The sequence below is a fragment of the Callospermophilus lateralis genome, chromosome 3, assembly GCF_048772815.1.
Source record: "Callospermophilus lateralis isolate mCalLat2 chromosome 3, mCalLat2.hap1, whole genome shotgun sequence".
Classification (NCBI taxonomy): domain Eukaryota; kingdom Metazoa; phylum Chordata; class Mammalia; order Rodentia; family Sciuridae; genus Callospermophilus; species Callospermophilus lateralis.
Genome location: NC_135307.1, coordinates 70,918,296 through 70,939,966, shown reverse-complemented (window position 1 = coordinate 70,939,966; position 21,671 = coordinate 70,918,296). Strand labels below are relative to the sequence as shown.

General features: G+C 39.9%; 1 protein-coding gene across 2 annotated transcripts in view; it reads right to left on the bottom strand.

Moving 5' to 3' along the window:
- The window catches only part of Rtn1 (reticulon 1), a 217,996-nt gene that overhangs the window by 76,303 nt on the left and 120,022 nt on the right, over positions 1–21,671 (bottom strand). The gene's annotated exons all lie outside the window — the stretch shown is intronic.

Sequence of the window (21,671 nt, the reverse complement as noted above, 5' to 3'; positions counted from 1 at the left end):
ATTTATCTATACTTCACTCCATCTATAAAATTACTGAATTAAATCAAATATTTTCTCCAAGATGGCTTTTGAAAAAAAAATTATCCTCTTTAAAAAAAAAAGTATTATTATATCCAGAATGGAGATCTTGAGGTTCTAGATGGTCTTCTGCCACCAACCATACAATTTAACACTTTTGCTATGATAGATGAAAATATCGCCAAATTTTAGGAAATAATTAACAATGAAAGTTATAAAAAATTATTTGTGATAAGACAATATTAATCAATATGCAAAGAAGAGGCTTTCTTTCCCCATGTGCTGTGCTGTCCTGGAGAGACTGTGTAGGAAGGGGCTCCACGTCTTACAACATGATGAGGATGCTTAGGAACTTATCATCTCCAGCTACTGTAAACAGCTGAAGTTAAATGTTCTGAGGCTAAGTTGTTTAACTAAAATTATTAAAGTTCATGTTAAAGTATCTTATTATTCAAAATTCTGTCAAAACTAGTCCATGGTCTCCTTACTTCATTTATACTTATGGTGATTTTAATCAGTCTCAAAGCTTTTCTCTCTTTTTTTAGCATTCTTTAAAAAAAAAAAAAAACTTTATTTTATTTATTTATTTTTATGTGGTGCTGAGGATCGAACCCAGTGCCTCATACATGCTAGGCAAGTGCTCCACCACTGAGCCACAACCCCAGCTCTCAGTCTCAAAACTTAAACATCATTTTCATAATTTCTGAAGCCTCTAGGTTCTCCTGTGAATTTAAGTTGTCCTGAATTGTTTGTAATCCTTTTTTCCCTTGTTTTTTCATGGTGCTCACGTTGCTTTCCAACTCTGTTTGACTGGGATAGCATCTTCAACAAATGGTGCTGGGAAAACTGGAAATCCATATGCAACAAAATGAAACTGAATCCCTTTCTCTCGCCATGCACAAAAGTTAACTCAAAATGGATCAAAGAGCTTGATATCAAATCAGAGACTCTGCACCTGATAGAAGAAAAAGTTGGCTCCGATCTACATATTGTTGGGTCGAGCTCCAAATTCCTTAATAGGACACCCATAGCACAAGAGTTAATAACAAGAATCAACAAATGGGACTTATTCAAACTAAAAAGTTTTTTCTCAGCAAGAGAAACAATAAGAGAGGTAAATAGGGAGCCTACATCCTGGGAACAAATCTTTACTCCTCACACTTCAGATAGAGCCCTAATATCCAGCGTATACAAAGAACTCAAAAAATTAAACAATAAGAAAACAAATAACCCAATCAACAAATGGGCCAAAGACCTGAACAGACACTTCTCAGAGGAGGACATACACTCAATCAACAAGTACATGAAAAAATGCTCACCATCTCTAGCAGTCAGAGAAATGCAAATCAAAACCACCCTAAGATACCATCTCACTCCAGTAAGATTGGCAGTCATTTTGAAGTCAAACAACAACAAGTGCTGGCGAGGATGTGGGGAAAAGAGTACTCTTATACATTGCTGGTGGGACTGCAAATTGGTGCAGCCAATTTGGAAAGCTGTATGGAGATTCCTGGGAAATCTGGGAATGGAACCACCATTTGACCCAGCCATTGCCCTTCTCGGACTATTCCCTGAAGACCTTAAAGGAGTGCACTACAGGGATACTGCCACATTGATGTTCATAGCAGCACAATTCACAATAGCTAGACTGTGGAACCAACCCAGATGCCCTTCAATAGATGAATGGATAAAAAAAATGTGGCATTTATACATAATGGAGTATTACGCAGCACTAAAAATGACAAAATCATGGAATTTGCAGGGAAATGGATGGCATTAGAGCAGATTATGCTGAGTGAAGCTAGCCAATCCCTAAAAAACAAATGCCAAATGTCTTCTTTGATATAATGAGAGCAACTAAGAACAGAGCAGGGAGGAAGATCAGGAGGAAAAGATTAACATTAAACAGAGACATGAGGTGGGAGGGAAAGGGAGAGAAAAGGGAAATTGCATGGAAATGGAAGGAGACCCTCATTGTTACACAAAATTACATATAAGTGGTTGTGAGGGGAATGGGGAAAAAAAAACAAGGAGAGAAATGAATTGTAGTAGATGGGGTAGAGAGAGAAGATGGGAGGGGAGGGGAAGGAGGATAGTAGAGGATAGGAAAGGTAGCAGAATACAACAGTCACTAATATGGCATCATGTAAAAATGTGGAGGTGTAACCGATGTGATTCTGCAATCTGTAATTGGGGTAAAAATGGGAGTTCATAACCCACTTGAATCTAATGTATGAAATATGATATGTCAAGAGCTTTGTAATGTTTTGAACAACCAATAAAATAAAATAAAATAAAAAGATGATTAAAAAAAATTAAAAAATAAATAAACATCATTTTCCCTGGAGACCCTCAAACCAAAATCCAGGGAGTCATTCCCATCTCTTCTCCCAACATACAGTCATTTTTGGTCAATCAATCTTGTTAGTTCTAACATAAAAAATATTTTTAAAAATCTGGCTTTTTTTTTTTTTTTTTTTAAAGATCTCCACCATTAGCACCCTGGACCACCATCATCTCACCAGATTTCTAGAAGTCTCCCTGCTTCTGCCCTCTACAGACTGCTGACTACTGCGAACTCCTCAAGTGTGGTAGATCCAATCACTCTTCTACTTAAAATCCTGTGGGGGTCCCATTACACTCGCAGGAAGAATTCTCACCATGGTCTAGGAGATGGGTGGTCTGCCTGCCCCTTACTTCACTGGTCTCCTCTCCCATGCATGATTCCTCTCCAGCTACCCTGACCTCCTTTCTGCTCTGGGAACTTAGAACTGCCACAGTGGGGCCACTGCCACAGCTGCTCCTTCTGCTTGGACAGAAAATTCAGGCTGATTACGTATTTGGAGATTGTACAAATTGGGGAGTATTTTAATTTGGAATATTAAGACATCCTCATATGATCCTAAATGAAGACATACTATTTATGGGTGTGTGCACCTGGCTAAATTCTTCACCTCTTTAAATCTCTGCTCCTCAGTGATACTTTCTCCCCTGAGTACCCTGCTTCATGTTGTGCCCTGGCCCTCCTCCCCCACACTCCCACCCCACTAACCCTGCACTGCTTTGGTCTCTTTTCCCAAGACATATCATATCGTTTCCTAGCACCCAATAGCACTTACACTATGGTTGTTTTTGTCTTTATTTCCATATGTAAGTTCCATGAGGGCAGAAATCTTTGCTTCACCTCACATGATGCTGAAGTACGAGAGGCAACAACAAATATTTGTCAGATATATAAACCAGCCAGCCATCCACATGGAGGGTCTTAACTAAAATTCCTGCTGTTTGACGACACTCGCCTGATTATTACCTAACAGATCACACTGCTTGACCAGCTATAGTGCTGTAACAGTGGGCACCCAGTCAGAAATTTGATTCCATAGGGTTTGAAGCTCTCGGAAAAACAGAAATGACCATATCATATTCCTCTTCCTCGTGAGTGGGAAGAGAATAATCCTGCATGAAATCACAGATTCATCTTTGCTAACAGCATGGATCTACAGGGAGATAATCTAGTCCAGTGTTTTTTCTTCTTTTTTTTTTAAATTTAAACCTTTAAAAATTTTTTTTCAGTCATAGATCCCATTGAGAATGTGATGATCTCTGAATCTTTACCTAACAAAATGGTCCTGTGAATTTTTTTTTAATTTTAGTTGTAGACGGACATGATGCCTTTATTTTATTTATCTATGTGGTGCTGAGGATAGAACCCAGTGCCCCACACATGTGAGGCAAGCACTCTACCACTGAGCCAAAGCCCCAGCCCAGTCCTGTGAATTTTTGTGTACAATTTCAGGCCCTCCAGGGATTTATGGTCCCAGCACAAGAATCCTTGAAAGTTAATCCGTTTAGGAACGTCCCCAAGAAGGGATGAATCTCTGCAAAGTTCAAAGATCTCCTGAACAGATTATGCAACACTGCTCAAACATCTCACCCAATATTGAACAAGGCTCCCTCTTGGCAAACCCCTCCCTCTGACTTTGGGAGGATGGAGTGAAAGAGCAGTAGGTACATATGGTCCACCACCAGGAGAAGGGGAAACGGAAATGCTCAGAGCTTTGGAAAATCCGCTGGCATGGAAAAGGGTGCGCTGTGAAGCTTCAAGAGGCCCAGAGTCACCAGAACCTACACACTAGCTCATGTCCCCATTGACAGGCTGTCCCCATTACAGGGAAGTGATGGCCAATGGCTGGCTTCCTCTTTTTTGAATTCAGTTCTGTCCTGTGAAGACAGTACAGACATTAAGGACATTGAAGAAACAATCAAACTGCCAGTCATAGAGAAAGAGAGGAGAGAAGGCTGTGGAAATGGCTGTGGACGCACATGGGAGAGCCCGTGCTGGCCCTGGAGTCTAACTTGCTGCTGCTGCTGTTGATTTTCCCCAAAACTGTGATCAGTAGGAAAGTCACCCCTGCCCCAAGAAGGCTGTGCAATAGACCACAGACATAGCATTTTGATGCCAACTGAGCATATTGGGTTGGGGGGAAGGGAGAAGTGGGTAGTCAGAAAGCTGGATCATCAATATAAACACTCAGCAACAAGCAGCTTTTACAGCTTTTATTAGCCCAACAAATATTTTTCTTGGTTTAGAAAGTGGTACTCAACTGAATGAAAATGCTACATACAGCCTGGGGAAAATAATGGGCTTAGTTCTCTTCTTTGTGTCCAGAGTTACCTTATTGAATGCACTCCAGAGAGCAGAAGATAAATAGGATATTTAACAGCTTCTCCCTATTCCCAAACTCAATTTCACTGTTGTTCCATGCAGGCTAGTACAGGCTGCCCGGAAGAAGGACAAGGGAGCCTGCAAGTACCTAGAAGAAAGTACAGTGAGGCTCAGATCTCACTCCAGCTTTGCAGCCACCCCATGACCACCAGCCTCTGTGGAGGTGAGCATTTACAATTAATCACAGAGAGGGCTACCATGTCTCTCAGGTTCTGCAGTAACTCCCAAGCACATTGAATAAACAGGGAACAGGGAGAAAGTGCATGTTTTCCACTTGTTTCTCTCCTGCTGGTGTACTCTCACTATGGCAACGGATAATGGGACTCCAGCTATTAGAACAATGATTCTTTTTACGTGTCTCATGTTCCAGTAAGCGAAATTCAGTCATTACTTCAGGACAACCCAGTCTTTCTTCCCAAAGGAAGAAAGGAGTATGAATCATTATGCTGCTAATAATTCTCCCTGCCCCAGATTTTTGGAAGATACGGGAAAATAATCACAGAAAAATCAGAATAATCATTCATCTCAACCCCTGCAACGGGAGTCAGTAACACAGACATGGCTGTGATTGCTTTCATTGTTCCTGACACCTATTGCACTAACTTGTTCATATGTATGTTCCTACAAATGTCTTGTGGGCAGTAGGTGCTTACGACTTGATTCTTGAATACATGAACATGTGCACATGGGAGTGGTGCATGCATGTTGGTAAACAGAAAGAGGAATCCACATGGGTTGTTTAGGATTCTCATGACCCGACTTCAGAATCTTCTAATAACAGGCCCATTAGTCATCTCCATGGTGTTCAATGTGCAGCACAAACTGGCCGTTAAAGATAGTAAGACAAGAGAAAGGTGATGGACATCTTTGTACTTTTCCTCTCTCTAAAATTCAATAGTATTTAAGATTAAAAGAATTTATGGGGAGAATATATCATAATGGTACCTGGTACTATTATTTAAATGTTCTACATACATTTATTCTATCCCCTCGATGTGTTGAGGGTTGGTGAAGCATCCAATTAAAAGCAACTCCGGGAGAACAGGTTCTTTGGTGTTCCTCCCAGAACCCAATAAAGAGCTAGACGCATGTGGGTTCCCTGAACGCCTGCTGAATTGAAAAACTGCCAGGCTGAGTGGAGCCCAAGGTCCATCCAGTTCCAGAGGAAAGCAGAACTCTGTTGGCTTTCAAAGACCAGATTTGTTTCTCATCTGTGTTATGTTTCTGGCTCATGTTGAAATATAATTATTTAACTAATAATGAGATGAGTCTATATTTAACAAGAGCCTCAAAGCACAGACTTGGAAAGCACATTCGTTGTTTGTTTTTAGTAAACTTAGCACATTAGAGGTGCCCACTCCAATATTTAAATTGTATCATCAGGCCGCCATTGACAATCTTGGTTAACATAGCTCCCCTTGGTCTATTTTTTTTTTTTTTAATTCATAGCACTTATCCTTAACTGGTACCAACCATATTATGTGTATTTACTTGTATATTGTTGTCTTCTCCAATGATAGAGCATCATGAAGGCAGGGAGCCTGACTGGTCTCCACTGACCACTCCCCAGTGTCCAAGGAAAAAACCCAATATGGATTTGGTTCTTAATATACAGTAGTCTTACTGAACTGACAAATGTTCACTCACAGGGAGTCAGGTTGTTATTTGAAATAAAGCAGAGAGGCCTAGGAATGAGTTAACTGCTCCATAATTACTACACGTGCGCATGCACACACACACACACACACACACACACACACACACCCACTCAGATGACACACAAGTCTTCAGGAAATGAACACGGAGGACGGAGGGAACCTATTCCTTTGACAACAGCCTCATCCAGTGATCAGTAGGAAGAAACAGGGGCAGTCAGTATGAAAAATTTGCACAGATTTGATGCATTCTACTGAGACTAAAAAGCAGGGGGGATAGCTGCAAGTAAGCCAGATGGGGAGAACGCCATGCAACCTACAGCAGATGGCACTAAAATATTAAACTAACATTTCCTTATGCTCCAAGCTGAGCTCTACGTTAACGCTGATTTCAGGATGTCTATTTAAAAACATGCAGATGAAAAATGAATCCTGCATTGTTAAATCCGTCTGCTAAAAATGACTCCAAGCATGAGCACCTAGTGTGCTTTCACACAAAGGATATGTTAATATTATTCAGGCAAGGTTATGGCTAACAAAACCACCCAGAATAGAAGGGGAGGGGGAAGCCCAGTGTCTCAGGAATTGGTTCAAAAAACAGTCTCAGTGTGATCAAGCCGTGAAAATCTGCTTCTCTGATTTCCATAGCAACGGCAGCAACTCTCAGACACTTTAAAAAACAGATTTGTTTTCCTCCTTTCTAAATACCTTTGCATGATATTTTTAGATAATGTTGAAATACAACTGACATTGCATAAGGTGTAAACACACTGCTTGTTCCAATTGCTTCAGTATCAGAGTGGCTTGTCATTTTCTTACTAAACCTACAATGGTGCTTCCAATGGAAACAGTTCAGTACCTGGCTCTCCGGGGATATCCCAGAAAAGTACTGTCAACTGAAAGTCACGCTTAATAATGTTTACAGGCTGGCAGGGTGTACCTGGTTGGAGGAGAAGATGTTCTCAAGATTTCTAAGCCATGTAAAGTATAATTAGTATATTAACCACCCACACTGCAAATATTATTTAAGGCTTCCGCCAACAAGAAAACACACAATATTCATTTACTTTCTTCTTAAATGGCAAGTGGAGAGACCATGTCCTGGTCAGCAAGAAGTTGAAGAGAATGAAAAACAGAAACAAGTGAACAGGTGGGCAGTAAAGGATCCTACCAACTATTCTATATGTTTGAAAACTTTAATAAAAAGATATGTGGAATAAAAGACACATGCTGATCATTGTATGATCTACAAACAGAGAGTTTTCCCCTGTTTCCTGTGCTTTTTATAATTAATAGAGTGGAAAAATAAAATTGAGATAAATTTGGTCATTGACTAATTAAAACTGCTGCTGAATTGAAAAACTGCCATTGAAGGGATTTTAGGGGCATTAGATGACATTAAGTTATCTACTAGATGAAATAATGGTGCCCTGGTTATGTAAGAAAAACATTTCTATTTTTAGAGGTGTATACTGAAACCTTGAGGGGTGAAGTATCTCAATGGTTCTGACTTAAATTTAAAATGCTTCCCCCAAAAGTAGACAAAACAAATATGACAAAGTGATAATTGTTAAATTTTGATGATGTATATTTGGAAGTTCATTATACTATTCTCTAATCCAAGAATATAGTTTTGTATAATGATCTACTTTAAATATCTTGAAAAAAATAAAATCATGAGGACTCATTTCAAATCATAGGTTAAGTATAGATATGAAAGGCCAGTCTTTATCTCAGCTTCTTTCAAGAACGATTAAAATACATATTATTTCATGGATGACAATTCCTTGACAATGCTGGTGAGATATCTTGTGTGGGCTTTTGGAGTGAGCCGATACACAATTATTTTTGAAAACAAATAAACAGTAGACAAAGTCAATGAAGCAAAAGGCACCAAACCCACAAGTCAATACAAGAAATCTCTCTAGATGGAGATAGAAATTCCGTATAAATCCGACCCCCTTCCTGGTACCAGTCTGCCTGCCCTTATAGGAGCCTGGGGAGAAAAGACCTGAATCAGAGGCACACTAAAGCTCATTTTCCACTTGGTAACTGAACTTGTAACAAGATGGGAATTTTTTGAGTGAAAAGGCAGTCATCTGAGGCATTTTGTGTAAGAAACAAACCCTCAAGGATGGGCCTACGTACTCCAAGGGGTGATCCTGGGTTTATCACTGTGAAAACACAACTAAACCTTGCTCCCAATATTAATTCAAATGTTCCCAAATAATCTGGTTGTTCAGCAGGTAGTTTTCCATAAAAAGAATCACAGAGATGAAATTTCTTTGGAAGTAATATTTCACTTTGAGAAATGAAGCTCTCTTTAACATTTCCAGTTTGCCCAAAATTCAGTCCCGTCCCAAAGGAAGGGACCTTATTGTTTGTTCCTGCCTGAGCAGTCTTCTGGGTTGAGAGAAATCCACCCCACCAGCCTTGCCACAACTGAAAGGACCAGAGTTGGGGCTTGAGCTCAGCGTTAGGCATGAGGAAGAATGATGTCCTTGAGGTGGGTTGTGACAGGTAAGCTCCATACCAGATGGTGATGAGGCAGCCCACTCAGCTTCTCTGCATCCTGGGGAACATGAATGTTGAAGTATCAAAGGCGGGTGGGCTGCTGATGGAGCTCAGGTGCAGGGCACGGCTGCTTTGGCTGTGCTCCACAGCCCACCCATTGAGCCAGCCTTGGAAGCCTCAGGCCAGGGGGCTGAGCCATCCTTGTTGTCTACCAACCAAAGCACCTAAAAGCCTTACTGAACCTCACTACATTTCTAGGAAGTAAAAATCATTAGCCACATTTTACAGATGATGCTTGTGAAGTTTTAGAACAGGAAGTGGTGGACCAAATCTTTCTTATTCCAGAACTCATGCCTTAATCACTATGTAACCTTAAAAACAAAGCTTGTTTTTAATCTGGTTGTGTGTATTCAAAATAACAAGAAGCATTCACTGAGAAAAATTTCCATTTTATAGGGGTTATAATGTTTCAAGGGACTAGTGGTGTGTGAATTTGATAGGCTTGGCTCAGCAAAGAAAAGGCTGAACACAGGCCTACAGTGATGTCACCTTCTGCTTGGTCAACTCACATCCATTCTGGACTATGTCAGCAGAACCTCAGAAAGCATTTGCCCCTGCTGACTACATTTGCCCTTTCCTGGGTCATCACTCCAGGAGTGCCCAAACTCGAGGTAAATTTAAATGCTCTTTGTGAGTAACAGTAGGTGATCCACACACAATGTTCTCTTTTTAATTGGTCCATTATTCTTTAAATCTGTCATTGAATTTAATAACATTTAAATGAGCTTTTGGAAAAGAGCACAAGCTGTAAAACACAGACAAACAATAAAAGTCCATAATATACTTCACAACTTCACCTGCGACTGGAGTCACTGTTCATTTACTCATCAAGTGTTTATTAAGTCTCTACTACTTATTAGGCATCATGGTAGGCAGTAGAGACACAAAAATGAATAAAAACCTGTAATCTGCAGAGCTTAAAGTTTAGCTGGAAGACACAAGCAATAAACAGACAAATGCACATATCACATATTGGGTGATGATAAGTGCTAGGTCAAACAAGAGATCACTGTGCAAGAATAAGGACTTTATGCACATTGAATTTCCAGTGTGCCCATGTGTCAGGATGGGTAGAGTTATGTTATTAATTTCAGTCAAAAGACCATAAGCAAAAGCAATGTGTGTCATTTCTGGGAGATGTTTTAAAGACTAGTGTGTACCTCCAACTGTCTGTTCTCCTGGCATGGCAATCCAAGAAGCCATATGCTGCTATTCTGGCATATGGGCATGGAGCTTGTAACTGGATGAAGGGGAGCCCCCACCAACAAGCATCAGATTTTTAAAAATGTTTTTATTAGTGCATTATTGTTACATGCAATAGTGAGGTTCACTTTGACATAATCATACATGCATGAAATATACTTTGCTTCATTTCAGTCCCTAGTACTTCCTCTTTTCCTCCCTTCCTTTACTGTACTGGTTTTCCGTGTGTCCCATAATATGCTTGGGAAAGAACATATTGGTAAGATCAAATAAACTTCATATAAATTTCCAGAAAACAACCTAACTGTGACATATGAAAAAAAACTGTAAAATTTTTATTTAAAATAAAATATTTATTTAAAATTTTATGAAAAAAAGGTTGCAGAAAGCAGACATATATGTATTTAGACAGAAACTGTGTTAGATTCTTCCAAAGCCCCATCTCATTGTAAAACTATGATTGTCATAAACATTTAAGTAGTGATCAAATGAGAGAGTTAGCACTTCACCTAAATTATCTCAATTAACCCTTATAAGAAACCTGTGATGTAGATAAAATTACCCGCTTTGACCAGATTTAAAATATTGAAACTCAGATAGGTTAACTTATCTAAGGTTGGAGAAATAGCAGTAAGTGGCAAAGGTCAGACCCAGATCCAGGTGGCTGTGCTTCTTTGCACCAGAGAGAAGGGGGATGGGCAACCAAAAGGACAGTCTAGAGAAAGGGAATCTAGATAGGGGGCACTGGTGGAGGGGAAGAAACAGAGCAGCTATTCTGCATGGAGTTGAGGATCCTAGTCCTTTGAGAACAAAACAGTTCACAGACCACCAAAGCCACAATGGAAATTTCCTACAGTTTCACACTTCTTGCTCCAATTCATGCTCACCAGGCAACAATGAGCTCATCTCCCCACTAGAATGCAGTCTGCATAGACATCTCCAGTGTAAATTTGTAACTGGGCATTCTGGGTTAGACCAGATTCAGGTAAATCTACAGCTGAAAAGGAGTTTTGGATGAGGAAGTACTACTTCAGAGCTCTCTGGAGATATGGGCACCCTCCAAGTTCAGAGTCTGTTGTAGGAACAAGTATATACTAGCAAACTAATGCATTAAATCAAACTGATTTATTAAATGAAACCTGTGTACCACACTCTAAAAAATGAAATGCATGAAGAACTTTGGAGGAAATAAGACACAGGGAATGCATATTTTGAATAAATAAATAAATAAATAAATAAACAAACAGGTAGAGCTTGGGCATATTGGATTCCAAAGTGGGAGCTTTGAGCAGCTGAGGGACAACATGGAGTCTGGGGACACCCTGGTGTGGACAGGAGGAGGCCCTAAGATATTGTGCTTATTTCCCAATTTTGTCTGGGGCTGGCCTTAGACAGGGACTTTCCCAGTTCTCTTGGATGTCTCTCAGAAGCTTTTTGTGCTTCTGCTCTCCAGAGGGCACTAGTCACTCACTGTGGTTATTAAAGATTGGTACAGTTATTATAGCCACATTTCAGGAAGCAGCAATAAAATGCCCTGAGGATAGGGCTGTCTTTTTAAAAATATGCTTAGAATGACCATACCAGTAATTCTAGCAGTGGGGTTGGTTAGCACCAGCAAAGGAGAGTACAAAGGAGAAAGGTATAGGGAAAGAGAAGGAAGACTTATAAAATTATGCAACTACGGGACATATGCTCCAACATATTTTCTAACTATAGATCTTCTTCCTCAACTTCACATTATATCATAGGTTTTCCTATGAGTCAGGAAGATGCTGGCTACAGTAACAAATAAATTTCAGTGGTTTAACATAGGAGGGAATTAGTGTTGGCTTAATAGATTTTCACGAGTGTTCATTAGAAGGCAGATTTCCAGCTGGTACTCACTCAGGGACCCAGGTTCCTTCCTCTCTGCCATCTCCTTCTACAGCCTTGAAGGAGGATAGGGCAGAACTACATCTCAGATGTGGCCTAATCCCCAGTGTGAACCACCTCACTACCACTCACCTTCTGTGGATAAGTATTAGGTTCATAGCTTCATCCGGTGCAAGGAAGGCTGGTAAATGGGCTGCTACTGAGAAGCCACTTCCCAGCCATAACCCTATCCTGTGGAAGAGCAAGTATCAATCTGGTGGAAAATTACTCATCTTTTACCAGTTACAGAATGGGCTTCATATAAATCACAAGGACAAACAGTATATAGAGCAGGAGAGAGAAAACATATAGTTGAGGTGAATGACCTTACATCTCATCCCAGGGGCAAGCCAGACAAGATTCAACAGACTAACTCCTGAAAGGTTAGACTAACTCCTGAAAGGGTTCAGAACTTTGCCCTCAGATCTAGAGTTTGGCTCTATGCCTTCCTTATCAAAGAGTCCATCTCAGTTTTTAGCCATGTTACTAGGCTCTGAGGAAAAGATGTGGCCTCCACAGAAACTAGAATGTAAATCATGAGAGGCTTTCTAAATCGAAGTTAAAGCCAATAATTTTGGCTTTGGAGTGACATGACATTTTAGTAGAATATATAAAATCTACCCCAAATGTCAGGATTTGAGAAAGAAAAGTAACAACAGACACTGAGAATATTTTACTTATATCAAAACTATCTAGAATCAATTTATTTATAGTTTTGTTTCCAATATTTGAGGAAAATATGATTCTATGTAAAACTGATTCAACTACCAATTGCCTAGGCTAAAATTTTTTTTAAAACTAGATGCTTTTCAGGTGATTGGACTGAATTTCCAGCCAACCGGCCATGCCAACACTTGAACTAGTTGTACATAATGTATGCCATTATAAAAATCTCATTTGCATTAATATAGTTTCATGATATTAAATCTTAAATTTCTAAATTCTAAAGCAACTTGCCATAGAAAAGCACTTAGGTTTGATTGAAGACATGTCTACTACTTGGAAATCAACTTAATTGGAAAAAAACACTGGATGAGAATTGGGAGATCTTTTCTCAAATTATGGTTCTTCTACTATAATATTACCAAAGCAAATGACTACACATCAACCTTTGAATTCAATCTGAGATGAGATGTTGATCCAAAAACTTCAATTAGTAGGAAACTGGCCACATATATTCTTCGTAGCATCATGTTTTATGTTTTAATAAGGGCCAAATGATGTAATTTAAAATTAATTCTGATAAAAACTAAGTTAGTCACTTAGGAATAGTTTTTAAAACTCTGCCTTTAGACTTGTTCTAGGGAAAATACAGATGATTGGTAAATAAACAGTCCAATCACAAGGTCATGGTAAAAATAACTCAAAGACCTTCTCTTAAATCATAATCCAAGATATCTGATTACAAATTTCAAATCATGGTGGTCTGAAATGAGGATAAAAATCACAGGCTAGATATTTTCAACACAACCACTGGATGGCAATAGACATTATCAGTGAGTAGAAATATCAGTTCAAAACACACTTTTTGCTTTAGTTGCTTTCCTCTGAATTTTTAGATGAAGAATCAAATAAATCTCCTTGAGATATTAGGGAGAGGTAAACAAGCATGGGTCTAGAAGTCAAAGGGTTAGGTTTTGAAACATATATTCCTCTTTTGCAAATGATTTGTATCCAGATGAACTCAAGATTTTGGTACTCGGCTGAGAGTACCAAAAATGAAGTGCCTACCACAAGGAAAGTGTTTAGCCAGAACGCTATATTTACCAGTATCTGAACTCAAGTATTTACTAGTGGTGTGAAACTTTTCATTTCGTATAACAAAATCACACCTGCTGCTTTCCATTTGTGACTGGGAGCTACAGCTCAACCCCACTCTCAAGCCTTCTCCCTGTAGCATGACTTTTCTAAGCCAAGGACAGAGGCCAATAGCAAGATTCCTCTAAATCAGGAGGCCTCAAACCCCCTGGACAGTGAATGATTAGCTCCTCCACGTCTCCACCACGCAGTTTTGGAGTGTTTGTTCTGGAGGTATTGATGGGTGGGGAGATATTAGGAAGCACCCTCCAGAGGGGGCATCAAGGCCAGGGTATGCTTTACATGATATCCCCACCACTCTCCCATGAGGAGGTGCCAGTCTCAGAATAAACAGTATACATCTCCTTCTAAATCTCATTTACCCACAGCACCATTATGAACCAACACAAAGTTCAAACAGAAAACCCAACTTTCACGAACCTGGGGTAGGCCCTGAAGAAAGGTGGGACACTAGAGCAAAAATCTGGCCAAAGGTTGAGAGATCGACCTCCACACAGTTTCTTGAAGAGTAATTCTCAAATGGTGGTGAGCCTACAATTCACAGGAGCTACCTAATGAAGCAGATTCCTCAGCCCTCCTGGGAGATCCTGGGGCATGCCTATGAATTTGTATCTTAACAAACTGCTTCTGACACAAATGGCTCACAATCACTCTTTGAGGAATGCTACAAATGGTCCTAATCCACTCTTGCTACCACTCACCCCAAATTTCCACAAGAAAAAAAGAAAAGTCCTACACCCATAGTTCACCTGACAGAAGAGGACCATTCTGTAGAGCCCAGATCACTTAAAACCCAGAGGGGACATTACAGTGACAGAGTGGACCCAGGAAGCACTGAATAAAACCAAGGTCAACTGCAAGCCAGAGCTGTAGAAGCAGATCCTGTTTTGTGCCTGTGGCCCCTTCGCACCCAGTTTGAGGGTCTGCTTTTTGTTTTGTTTTTAAATTGTTTTTAGTTATCGATGCACCTTTATTTAATTTATTTATATGCGGTGCTGAAAATCAAACCCAGTGCCTGGCACATGCTAGGCAAGCGCTCTACCACTGAGCTGCAGTCCCGGCCCGGAGGCTCTACTTTAAAGCTACCACTGCTTTAACCTCCGCTCTCTGGAAGGCTGCTGACCCTTCTTTGTCTGTTAGTATAATTTTGATTCCTACCTGGAATTCCTACCTGTACTTAAGACATTCTGAAGCTTTTGTGATTCCCTGCCCCTAGCCAAGTTTATAACTCATTTGCTTGTCCATCATGTCTGCCTATTTCATAGGTCTGATTTAACCTCCACAGGTATCATATCTGAACCTAATTCCAGCTCCAGTTTTAGCCACCCAGATATCACTTGTCACCTAAACACATGAAAGCCCCAGATGTTCAGCTATAAGAAGTTGTGCTCCAACTGAGAAGGCACTTAAGTGCCATCATAACCTTCATGGATGATTCTGCCACACAGACACACACAAGAAATGGGTTCAATGACTAAGGAAGCAGCATCAAACTTTGGGGCACCCCCCATTATGAATACTTTTTAAAAATCTATTTGTAACACCGTGTTGATAAAAACTGCAATATAATTTAAGAGGTGTTGGAGAAAATGTCTGCCACTCCCACCATCAAAGAAAAGCAGAAGTCTTATTAAATCAATCTCTAAAATATATCTCAAATCTATCCGTTCCTCTCTATCTCCATTCCTGCAATAGCTTCCTAATCAGTCTTCCTGTTTTCAAGCTTTTTCTCCTCCAAACCTTTCTCCCTACAGCAGCTAATATGACTTTTAAAATGCAAAGAAGGTCACGTAACTTCCTAGTTTAAAAATCTTTCAGTGGCTTCTTATGAGGTTCAGTCAAGATCAAACACAGCACCAAGGTCTTACCACTTTACCCTTTGCCTGCCACATTCTGGCTACCATCATTGTTTTCTCCATTTCTATAATATGTCCAGAACTTTCCTGTCTCTGGCCTTTGCATTGTCTGTCCACTGTCTGGAACTTCTTTTAATGAGCTCCTGACAGAGGTGACTCCTCAGTTTCTTCCTTCTCAGAAATCTCCTTCAACCTTCGTATCTAAATATCATCCTCCACCAGGTACTCCCTCATATGTCACTATATTGATGCCCTTCTGTATGCCTGACCACCCCCCCTGCTACCTGAATATAAGCCACAAATGGTGGACTCATGTCTACCTTGGTCTCCAAAATATTTCTTGGGTTAAGGACATTATATTCCATATTGATTGAATCAAAGGAAGGACAAATGGCTAAAGGTCTTTCTGTGACCAGAATGGCATAAACATACATAAAATTTATGCTGTAGTTTAGAAGTGTTTGAACATGAGTTCCCCATCTAAATTTTAGAGGAAAGTGAGGCTAGCATTTAAGGGGTAAAGAATAACCTGGTACCCATTTTGGCTCTGAAAATTAGAAATATGTGAATTATATTCTCTAACCCATTATTGTAGGTGATGATGATTTATATGACAAAGGTTCTGGGTAGGGAATCAGGATCCCTATCTAAGTATGAGCATTATTTCTTAGAGGCACCAAAATGCTTGCCATCTATAAAATTTCACTCTACAAGCAAGTTCAAGGTTGACTTCAATACATCTTAGGAGTTAATCTATGCCCTATTCTGTGCCCAGGCCAGATTTACTAAGGGATTGGGGTTTATTATATCCCAAGATTTGGCAAGAACCACTTCTCCTAGAGAAGAAATGTCAGGAGTACCTGTCCCCAGAAATAACCTGCTGGGGGAGGGGCATCAAGATTTGGAGTAACTCTAAATAGGTGGAGAAAGAGACCCCATAATGTCATGAAGCCATATTTTAAAACCAGAACAATATGCCACTGGAACAATGCTAACCTGTGACTGCTTCAGAAGAGCCAGTGAATTAAACTGTTCATTGGCAACCTCATTCCAGGGATGCCGAGATCCTAAAAGCACCTTCTATCACTGGATAAAGAATGCCAAGAGTAGCTTAAATACTTTGACATGTCTAAGGTAGGAAATTCAATATCTTCATCTAGGCCATATATGGCCTATGCTGGCACAGGAGCCCAAACTTTATCTAGCAATTGCTGGTCCATCTTGCTGAGAGCTGACATGGGGCAGCAACTATAACAGAAGAGCCTAAGTCCTCTGGGTGATTTAGGAATCTGTACCATCCAAGAATATTTACAGCCTGGCTTATAAATTCAATCTCATGGATGCAAATAAATGTAAGATTAGGGAATAATAATTATTTTTAGAATTATAGGAAGAAAAGTAAATGGGTGGCATTTATTTCAGTACTCTCACAAAAATTTTTGGACAGAAGCAATACTTAGTATCATAATGAAAAGTCATAACAAACATTATTGATGTGAAGCAGAAACTGAAATTTACCCTATGTGAGAAGGCCCACCTGGTAGCCTTCTTACAAATCACTCTCATAAGAAAAAGAGATTTTTCCCTGCACAAGGCTGAGCCCTCCAAGCTCAGGCTGCCGCAGCTGGTACCCAAGAGAAAGGAGGCCATGGGGGAGGAAGCTGCAGATGTCTGCCCCTCATAGAACAGGACAGGCACCTGTCTATCCAGAAGAGACATACATTGCTGAATCCCCTCAGTACCTGGAATTTAAAAGCAGGCTATACCTTGGTCAGCCTCATCAAGGTGTGTTGTTGTTTTATTGCAGATCCGATTTGCTTAACTTGTCTTCTCCCAAAAGAAATTCTCAGGCTTCAGTGTGCTTACAAAAGGTTCAGATTTAGGTTTTGCCTCTTATATTGTAGTTTGGGGCTAGAGGAAGAACAGGAACCTGAATTTCTACTGGGTATCCAGGCAACACTAAGGGAACAAGCAGCTTAAAGCAATATTTCTTAAACTGGGTCATGGGGTGCATTCTTAAAGAATTTTCCACAAAGAAAAATGTTTACATTTTGTATTCTTATTTTGATAAAATTCCAAACATTAAGAACATTCTAGATTACTGGGGTGAAAATTTTAAAACCAAATACTATAGCAGGACACCTATCAAAGTGTTTATAATCACGTCAGCACTGAGCACTTTTGACTTTATCTCAGGCTAACAAGTCTTTACTCAGATCCAGACCTAATTCTTTTAAATGACTTCCTTGCACGCCACTGGGTGGATGAACCAAAATCATCTGCTCAACTCCTTGTTGACGGAGTGTTGTTTCCATTTGTTGTTGTTGTTGTTGTTACTACAAAGAATGCTACTGAGAGAACACTTATTTGTATCTTTATAAATTTGTTTACAAGATATATGCACATATATTATAAATAATTATGTATTGTATACATATAATTTACAAATATAAGTGGTTTATAGTATATAAACCATAAGTATATAATGTATACATTTTTTGCCTACCTGTTGTAGCATTTCTGTGGGATAAATTTCACAGTTTTTAAAGGGTATGAGTATTTAGAACTATAAATAGCTATTACCAGATTACCCTCCTACAACAGCATTTGGGTTCTGAAGGTTACAATTATGTAAGTGGAATAATGCTTAAATGACATTGCTTCATTTGCTCAGGACGGGGACAGAGGAAGGAGAGGAACAGATTTTGACAAAATCTTTCTGACCTTTGGGGGGGTCTATGGGATGTCCAACAAACAGTGGGGAAATGAGCTTGGAGCTCAGAAGAGAGGACTTCTCCAAAGATGTGGGAGGTGCCATACACAGGGCAGTGGCTGAAGGCCTGCCAGGGTGACATGGCCTGAGAGCAAGGATGCAAGGAGGGAAGAAAGATAAGCCAGGGCAACCTGAAGGGAGGCAGCGAGAGATGGGAAAAGAGGTGAGGGAGGAAGGGGAGAGCCAGGAACGGAAAACATTACTGCAATAGGGGAAGAAAAAGCTCTGAGAAGGAGTGAATTATCTCCGGGTGAGTTGATATTATCCCCAATTTTAATGTTAAATGAAATGCTACCAAACAGGTTTGGTATGATCACTTGTGTATTTAAAAATTTCCAGATCCTGATTAAAGAAAATGTTTGAAAGGAACAATGATAAAAACATTGGTTTTAGAAATGGGGAATTGGTTACTGAGAATTAGAAAACGGAGGGTAGATAGGGCAACTTTTTTTTTTTTTTTTGGACAGCTTGAGTTAATACTTATGAACATTAATTTTTAACTAATGTTTTAAATTGGTCAGCAGTATGACCATAAAGGACAAAAAAGGAGGCCATTTGGCAAATAGGAAGTCATTGGTGACTTAGTAGAATGATTTTAGGTAGGAATGTGACAGCTAACTTCTATACCTAAAACACTGCTTCTCAATCTTTCATGAGCATAGGAATCAGCAAGGGATCTTATTAAAACACAGATTCCGATTCAGCAGGTCCTGGAAGGTGCCGAAGATTCCCCATTTCTTTTCTTTTTCTTTCTTTCTTTTTTTTTTTTTGTAAATGGACACAATACCTTTATTTTGTTTATTTAGGTGTTTTGTTGTTGTTGTTGTTTAATGAGGTTCCATTGCCTCACACATGCTAGGCAAGCTCTCTACCACTGAGCCACAACTCCAGCCCCCAATTCCCCATTTCTAACAGGCTCCCACATGGTGTCTGTAGGGCTGGCCCAAGCACCGCACATTTGAGTTGCACAGTAAAATAATCAGAAAACAGAGACTGGACTTCAAGGCAAAAATGAAAACATTTCCCAAAATGCTTCTACTAGAAGATGAACTCATAGACATATCCTAATAACAAAGATTCTACAATTAAGTAGTTTCAGTAAATGCCACATACCTATCCTGATGAGTCACATTTGTGTTTTATTGAGAATTTTTATATTGGCTTTTCACTCAGATATTTCTAACAGTGCTACCCTTGAAGAATGACTCTTTAGAGTCTGACATTCATAACAGGCTGTCCTAGAAGGTACAGGGAAGCCCGAATTTGAAACTGAAACATGAACAAAGAACTGTGTTTTGTTTCCATTGCAAAACAGCAGAGGTTTCTGAAAGGTGAGAAAGTTCTGAAAATAGACCTGGTTAGGGAATGTGCATCCATAAGCCTGCTGCTCCATAATGGTGAAAGCTATGATGCCATTAAATATCTGCTTAATCTTGTGCTAAGTATTTCTAGATGCTTCTGAAATTAAGCCCTGCAGAATTGAGATAGCTCCTAAGACAGGGGAACTGGTAAGTATTCTTGGTAAATGTATAAACTTGAATGCACTGAGACTGCCAGACACTTCAGTGGACAAGAGCAGGAAGTCCAAAGGTTGACCTGACCTCACTGCTGAGGATAGTCGAACCTGGCATGAACACACTACTGCCTAGTGACAGTGATTGAGAACAGCCTGGGGAAGGCTAGGTAGCACTCACTCTTCCTTCCCTGCTGAGATGGAGCAGGTGAGACCAGAAGGAACCTCAGGGCTCAAATAACCTGCTAAAGGCACTGACTCATCTGTCCAGGGCCTCTGGTGCTTAGCTGTTCTAGAATGGCCTTTTAGAGTCTTTTCATAGATAATGCAGCTGAGCAGTGAGTTTCAGTAGGAGACTAGATTTCAAAGGACCCCTTGGTGCACAGGAGAGCAGAGGTTACTTACCTGGCATGCTTTAGTCTTTTGAAAAGACTGCTACTCTCTCCTAACTTTGAATCTTAGCAGGGAAGGGTCCAAACCATACGGAGAAAATTGCAGAGATTTGAGTGGCACTGGATTGGCCATAAAAGATTCTGTGAAGCCCTTTCATTCACAGCTGCAGCGTTTCCATTCCCTCAGCTCTTCATCAGATGTCTGGTCAGTCAGTCCCAGCTGTTGTACTCATCCCTCCAAATTTACTAGGGAGGGAAATGGAACTGCAAAATTCCCTTTGCTCTTCAGACTTATTTGCCTTTGAGAATACACATATTTGAACAGCACTGGTGCATGGTGATTATTTCAGGAACATTAGGGGAGAAAATGAAGATGCAGGCCTGTTACTATATAGTGATATGAACACACACCCACCATGCCACAAGTTCAATAGTTCCAGTCCCAGGAGACCGAAGGTTGTTCTTGCTAATGTTCTTGCTTGTGGCTCCCTGAAAAATGCAGAGTTCTTCCCTACCACAGAGTGGTGGCAAACGAATCCAAATGAGTTTTAATATTCACCTAACAAATACACATTTCTACTGTTAAATTTGTCATCAAATATCCTCCCTACTTTATACACTAAATACACTTTAAACACCTAGGAGAATTTAGGAAATTAAGAGTCAATCATGTCACCGCATCACCACTGCACCACCACGATGCCATTGGCTAAGCCAGCAGCAACCAAATAGCAAGTTATCTTTTTGTTTCATTCCTTTACATTACCACATTCTAATGTGTCCATGTTAAAAGAATTTAGATGGTAGCTTCCAATCTATAATGAGATAGATTGTGCCCTCCAAGTTGTTAGAAAGCATTTTTAATTGCTAATCACTGAAGGTAGTAGAGACACAGAAAGGAGAGGATACCCTTCCTGTGAGTATACATTTATTCCCCAAATGCTAAATACTTCCAAAGAAACAAAAAGTAGAAGAGATGGTTGCCGGGGGACCTGCAGTGAAGTTGTACTTTTAGGGTGTGTTTTGAAATTCTACCTGGGAGTTCTCTACCCAGTGCAGTGCATTAACAAAAACAAAATCAGCAGAGCCTCATTTGTTCATGTGACTCTTTGATTCCTGAATACTGGGATACAACTGCACTCAGGTGTGTTGGATGAGTTAGCGCCAGGGGAAAGAACTTCATATATGTGTGTGTGTGTATATATATATATATATATATATATATATATATA